The sequence below is a fragment of the Scylla paramamosain genome, chromosome 31 (assembly GCF_035594125.1).
Source record: "Scylla paramamosain isolate STU-SP2022 chromosome 31, ASM3559412v1, whole genome shotgun sequence".
NCBI lineage: Eukaryota > Metazoa > Arthropoda > Malacostraca > Decapoda > Portunidae > Scylla > Scylla paramamosain.
The window spans coordinates 17,334,000-17,341,499 of record NC_087181.1 but is presented as its reverse complement, the minus strand read 5'-3'; the positions used below and the strand labels follow the sequence as shown (position 1 = coordinate 17,341,499).

At 40.9% G+C, this 7,500-nt stretch overlaps 1 protein-coding gene across 2 annotated transcripts in view; it reads right to left on the bottom strand.

The window, feature by feature from the left end:
- The window catches only part of LOC135088762 (uncharacterized), a 53,120-nt gene that overhangs the window by 26,464 nt on the left and 19,156 nt on the right, over positions 1 to 7,500 (bottom strand). The gene's annotated exons all lie outside the window — the stretch shown is intronic.

Here is a 7,500-nt window from a genome sequence, read left to right as displayed (position 1 = left end):
TACATTATGACAGCTGGCTTTGTGTGTACGCGAAATGTTTATAAACGTACATGGCGAAGACTCTGATGGCGGCGTGTGTACATGAAAAACCTACATGGAACCGTAAATGTGAGAAAAATATTGCACATGAGCTAATGGTGATGGTGGTGGTGGTGGTGGTGGTAGTAGTAGTAGTAGTAGTAGTAGTAGTAGTAGTAGTAGTAGTAGTAGTAGTAGAAGGAGGAGGAGGAGTAGTAATAATAGCAATAGTAACAACGAGTATAATGATAATAATAATAATAATAATAATAATAATAATAATAATAATAATAATAATAAAAATAATAATGATAATGATAATGATAATAACAAAAATAATAATAATAACAACAATAATAATAAGTACATTGATGTCATGACCTTCTGACCTTTTATAATGACCTCTGTTTGACCTTTCCCTCAACTCTACTCCTCCTCCTCCTCCTCCTCCTCCTCCTCCTCCTCCTTCTCTTCTTTCTCTCTCTTCTCTCACTCCTGTCATCTGGTTTCGTCCTTCAATCCTCCTTCATTCTCCTCCCCCTCTTCCTCCTCCTCTTTCTCCTCTTCCTCCTCTTCCTCCTTCTCATCTTCATATTCTTCATTCGTTTCTTTATTCATTTTCATCCTTTGTTTCGTCCTCCCCTGTTTATTCTTTCATCTATCTCCTCCTCCTCCTCCTCCTCCTCCTTCTCCTCCTCCTCCTCCTCCTCCTCCTCCTCCTCCTCCTCCTCCTCCTCCTCCTCCTCCTCCTCCTCCTTGGTCTTCAGCCTTAGAAATAGCCCCTTCCTTCCCTTCCCTTCTCTTCTCTTCCCTTCCCTTCCCTTCCCTTCCCTTCCCTTCCCTTCCCTTTCACTTCCTTCACTTCCTTCACTTCCTTCTCTCTCTCTCTCTCTCTCTCTCTCTCTCTCTCTCTCTCTCTCTCTCTCTCTCTCTCTCTCTCTCTCTCTCTCTCTCTCTCTACTGTTCTGGTCATCATAAGTAAACACAAACAAGACTGTGTAAGAGAGAGAGAGAGAGAGAGAGAGAGAGAGAGAGAGAGAGAGAGAGAGATGGTGGTAACAAAGGAACAAATTAGAGAAGGAAGAAGAATTTAATTTGAAGGAAAAGACGAGGTAAATTTGATGAGAGAGAGAGAGAGAGAGAGAGAGAGAGAGAGAGAGAGAGAGAGAGAGAGAGAGAGAGAGAGAGAGAGCTGACAATAATTTAACTTGAAGCAGAACGGTGTTTAGAGGAATATTACGTCATTTCCTCTCTCTCTCTCTCTCTCTCTCTCTCTCTCTCTCTCTCTCTCTCTCTCTCTCTCTCTCTCTCTCTCTCTCTCTCATGTATCGCACTCCTTCTCCTTTTCCTCCAACTTTCTTCTCCACACCCTCCTCTTTATATCTAACCTTTCCACTCCTCCTCCTCCTCCTCCTCCTCCTCCTCCTCCTCCTCCTCCTCCTCCTCCTCCTCCTCCTCCTCCTCCTTTGCTTGCTTCCAAAATAAACTAAAAGACGTGTCCAATTTTCTTTCATTTTCGGCTCCTTTCTACCCATTGAGAGAGAGAGAGAGAGAGAGAGAGAGAGAGAGAGAGAGAGAGAGAGAGAGAGAGAGAGAGAGAGAGAGAGAGAGGGGGGTAAGGGCACGTCTTGTATTTGTAATGTTTGCGGGGTGTGTGTGTGTGTGTGTGTGTGTGTGTGTGTGTGTGTGTGTGTGTGTGTGTGTGTGTGTGTGTGTGTGTGTGTGTACTTGCCTGCTTGCCTGTCTGTCTGTCTGTCTGTCTGTGTTTAACTCTTGAACATCCAAAGTAAAGGCAATTTAAGTATTTTTAAGTAAAGTCAACATTACATTATTTTGTTTTCTTGCTTTTAACAACGCAGCGAATCTTCCTTACTCTTTTCTGTACATCTTTTTCTATCTTATTTATCTCCTTTATATAACCTTCAAATACAGGTAATTAAGGAACATGAAAAAACACACCTTTCTTATGATATATTTTTTTTTTTTTTAATGGAAGGTATACGATTTGTAATACTTTAATAATCGACCTTAAGAACGTAAAGAAAGATATCATTGAAGGTGCAAGAAGCCTTTAGGTCTACACGTGGCAGTCTCTGTATGAATGCCTGCCTATTTCCACCTATCGTATCTTTAGTCTCGATTCTGAATTCTTTCTTTTTTTTTATCTTATTTAAGCTTCTTTCATTTATTTTTTCTTGTATTAATTATTGGCTTATTTATGTTATTATTCTCACTAATTATGCTCTAAGGACACTTCATAATAAACTCTTTGTCTTCCATTGTTTGTGAAGCGTAACAGTTTAATGCGCAAGGTTAGAGTATATCTTCACTCACTTATTTTTTGCTGTGTTAATTATTGGCTTGCATTTTTTTTTTTATTCTATCAGTAATTACATTTTTAATACCCTTTAATCCCTGTTGCATAATAAGTGGACATGCACGTTTATAGTATCATTTCGCTCAATTCTCCATTATTACTGGGCTTTATGTATTTATTGTTTCGTATCACTAATTACATTTTTAATACACGTAGTAATTATTCCAATTTCTGAAGCGCAATAGAGAACGCAAGACTTCCTTTCATTATTATTTTTATACATTAATTACTAATCTGTACATTTGTAGCCTGTCACTAATTTGATATTTACTACACACACACACACACCAATCATGTCATCGACTATTGATATAACTCCCATCATTTAAATCTTCTACTAATATATTTTACTTGAATCAAAACTTAATCTCCTGTTGTGGCACCTGAAGCATAACAAATTGAAGTGCATGCTTAGAGTTTAACTTCAAGCAATCATCCTTTGTTACATTAAATCATTTACCTGGATTTTTTTTTCCTGCCAGTAATTACATTTTTAATACACACGTAGTAATCATCTCTTTGACTTCTGTGGTTTCTGAAGCGCAGTGACTTTTTATATTCTAATTGTTCTTTGATATATTAATAACTGTCTTGTAATTCCATCCCATCACTATACAATGCACACGTAGTAAACATCCTTTTCAGTGCTACTTCTCAAGCGTAATAAAGAGATGATGCAAAACTTCCCTGGCTGTATTAATTACCAACTATATTCTCGTCCTATCACTAACCACACTTTTAATACACGCAGTCATTATCTCGTCTCTGTCCCGCAGTAAACAGATATACAAGTTAGGACAGTAAATGTGTAACTTCGCTGAATATTCTTGGCTGTTAATTACCAGCTATATTCTTGTCCCATCACTAACCACACTTAAAACGCGCAGTCATTTTCTCGTCTGTCTGGCGTGGTTTCTGTCGCGCAGTAAACAGACATGCAAGTTAGGACTGTAATTTGGAAAGACGCCAACAACAGTAAGAGATTAAGTGTCTGATGATCTTTATCTCCATATTTACGCCAGTGTCTTTAGTTTTAGCTCTTCCTGGTCAGTAAAAGTGTTGATCTTCACAACTTTCTGACCTGTATCTTCATTTGCTCTTTGTTTGGGACCGTAGGATTATCAGATGTTACTCCAGTGAAGGGACGGTAAAGACACTCATAAACAGTTACTTTTACGGTAAACTCTCATTATTATAAAACATTCGTGAATTTTACATGTTGTTATTTTCATCTGTTCACTTGTTTTGTCTTTTATAGCTTCACCTCATCATACATTCATAATCCACCTGCCGAGGGAGTTAAAACAGACGAAGACGTGGAAGAAAAAAATCAATAAAAATAATGGCTGAATATTCATGACCTTCACATTGCTTCGTTTGGCGGCGCGTCGAGCCTTTTGAAGCGCCTAATGAAGCTTCGGAACAGGATAATGAGACGCGTTCGAAAAAAAAAAAAAACACAAAAAAAATACGAGAAGGAAAATAAATAGAGCAGTCACACCTAATTTTGGAAGCGTAAAAGAAGAGTGACAAGACTTGTAATTATGTGCGTGTGTGTGTGTGTGTGTGTGTGTGTGTGTGTGTGTGTGTGTGTGTGTGTTGACGTGCAGTTGCTCAGCCTATTGTCTTACCTCATGTGCGTGGGTGTGTGTGTGCGTGAATTGCATGATTGAGTGTGTGTGTGTGTGTGTGTGTGTGTGTGTGTGTGTGTGTGAAGCGTGACATCATAGGGTGTGTACGTGTGTGCGTTTGGGTGGGTGGGTGGTGGTGCAAAGGTCGTATTAGAGAGAGAGAGAGAGAGAGAGAGAGAGAGAGAGAGAGAGAGAGAGAGAGAGAGAGAGAGAGAGAGAGAGAGAGAGTACAAAGCCGGCAGTAAAGAAAAAAGATAGAGTGCTCCTCCTCCTCCTCCTCCTCCTCCTCCTCCTCCTCCTCTTTCTCCTCCTCCTCCTTCTTCACAAAGCAAACTGTAAGAAATTGTCACCAACTGGACTTGCACCTCCTCCTCCTCTTCCTCCTCCTCCTCCTCCTCCTCCTCCTCCTCCTCCTTCTCCTCCTCCTCCTCCTCCTCCTCCTCCTCCTCCTCCTCCTCTTCCTCCGTCAGTTACAGGAAACTCGCTGTCACTTCCAGAAAAAGAGACATATTTTCGAGACAATAAAAGCGAGACAGATTTTATTAATAGCGACATAAAAATTAAGGTCATTGGTCGGTGTGTGTATGTGTGTGTGTGTGTGTGTGTGTGTGTGTGTGTGTGTGTGTGTGTGTGTGGGCTTGAGTATCCATCCATTTGTGTCTGTCTGTCTATCTGTCTGGTAAAACTCACCACACACACACACACACACACACACACACACACACACACACACACACACACACACACACACACACACACACACACACACACACACACTCCTCCTCTCTCGTCCATCAAATTGTTTTTTATTGTTTTATTTTCGCCTTGTCTCTCTTCTTGTTTCCTTGTGGTGCTGTTACAAGGTTGTTTGTTTGTTTGTTTGCTTGTTTGTTTGTTTGTTTGTGGGATTGTTAGGTCACTTACCGGGATGTGCTTCCTTGTGCGTGCGTGCGTGCGTATGTGTGTGTGTGTGTGTGTGTGTGTGTGTGTGTGTGTGTGTGTGTGTAGAGAGAGAGACAGACAGACAGACAGACAAACGTAATATAACATTCTTTAACAGTCTCACAAATAATTCGAATCCTACAATATCAAAAACTTTTTTCTTCCTTAAAAAATAAATAAATAAATAAAAACTTCCTTCTTCCGTTATTGTTCATCATAAATTCTTTTCACATCCTCATTCTCTTCCCAACTATTACAATATTCTTTCTCCCTTTAAATATTTTTTTCCTTGTAGGCGTGAGATGGTTTCCTCATCAACATGAAAATTACCCTAATTATTCTCTCATTCTACCCTAGTTTTTTCCCTAGTTTTTTTCCCCTTTTTCCCCTAACTTTTTTCCCTCCTTGACCTCCACCTTCACATCTCTGTAAGGTGACCCAGATCCCGAACGCGAAGTCATCCTGTTCTCCCTCTCTCTCTCTCTCTACACTTCCTCTCTCTCTCTCTCTCTCTCTCTCTCTCTCTCTCTCTCTCTCTCTCTCTCTCTCTCTCTCTCTCTCTCTCTCTCTCTCTCTAACGAATGGCAAGAAAAGAAAACAAAGAAAAAACAACTCACAAACAATAACGAAATACCCCCCTCCCCCCACACACACAAACACACACACACACACACACACACACACACACACACACACACACACACACACACACACACCCTCTCTCAACCCCAAACCCCCGAATATTTCACCTCCACCTTTTTTTTTTTTTTTTTTTATCTCCTTTGCCATCACCCTATTACTTCGCTTCTCTGTCCATGTCCTAACGCACTCGTCCCGCCACGCACACTGATCCCCGCTCACTGCCGCTGAGAGAAGTGTTTGGCCCGTCTGTTATCGGCCTGTCTTGCTTTGTTTATCGCAGACGGGAAGCTGAAGCAGAGAAGGGCAGTCTGATGGGTCTTGCTGATAATCCTTTTGTGTCAGAACGAAGAGGAGAGGGAGAGGGAGAGAGGGGACACGAGAAAGAGGGAGAGTTAGTTTGGTTGTTCCACTACTACTAATACTAATACTGTTTTTGCTCTTTATTTCAGTCTATTGTGTGTGTTGGGTTAGATTAAGTTTGGCTGTATGTGTTTTGATTGGGTTGAGTTACGTTAGGTTAGGTTAAGTTAGGTTAAGTTAGGTTAAGTTAGGACAGGTTGGGTTAGGTTCCTTTCTTTGCCAGGTTAGGTTAAGTTAGGTTGTTAGATTAAAGTTGGTTAGGTAAAGACAAGTTGGGTTATACGCTTTTGAGTTTCGTTAGGTTAAAGTTGAGTTAGGTTAGGTTAGTTGTGGCTCAGTTAGGCTTAGGGAGGTTAGGTTAGTTTAGGTTATGCTAGTCTGTCTTGCTAATCTTTCTGGCTCTGAATGGTCGTTCTTTTACGGTCATCTGTCTTCGTAACGTGAGTGAGGAGGTGGAAGAGTGAGTGAGGGAGTGAGTGAGAAATTTAGCTAGTTAGGGATGGTGAGGATGAGTGAACGAGTGACAGAGAGAGAGAGAGAGAGAGAGAGAGAGAGAGAGAGAGAGAGAGAGAGAGAGAGAGAACTAGGATATTTTGCAAAACGTAAGCACCTTTTCAAATCTATTACATGCATTTCAATTTGCAGTACCCAGAGAGAGAGAGAGAGAGAGAGAGAGAGAGAGAGAGAGAGAGAGAGAGAGAGCAATGAGTCACGCCTCCATAACACTAAGTTCTGTATTTAGTTGCTATGTATGAAGAGTAACACATGTGAACTTCGATTGTGTTGAGAATGTTAATGCCTAACCACCACCACCACCACCACCACCACCGTCACCACCACCACCACCACCACCACCACCGCCGCCAGTATTCTTTCTTGTTTCTCATTTAAATTCTTAACTAAATCCGCACATGTTTTTCTCTGTTGTCTGTCTGTCTGTGTGTCTGTCTGTCTGTCTGTGTGTGTGTGTGTGTGTGTGTGTGTGTGTGTGTGTGTGTGTGTGTGTGTGTCATCACCACCTCTTCATCATCATCATTTCTACCCAAGACACACCTCTAAACACACACACACACACACACACACACACACACACACACACACACACACACCACCACGACTACCACCACCACCACCACCACTACTACAACCACCATCACCACCACATCACCACATCGTTCCAGATTCATCACACTCATGCTACTTGGCGCGTCTCCAGAGTATGAGTCAGAGAGAGAGAGAGAGAGAGAGAGAGAGAGAGAGAGAGAGAGAGAGAGAGAGAGAGAGAGAGAGAGAGAGAGAGTCGTATGGTCCTTTATGGTTGCCTTCTGTGTTGTTTTCAGAATCTTGTGGTCAGTTTTTCTTATTTGATGGATTTTTAGGAATGTGTTTCAAAATATTTCGTGTCTTTTTTTTTACCTTTTTTCCGTTTTCTTTGTATATAATTAATGTATTTTTTTTATTATTATTATTGTTATTATTAGTTCTATTTATTTTTCTATTCTTATGTGACTTGATTTTCCTCTTTTCTTC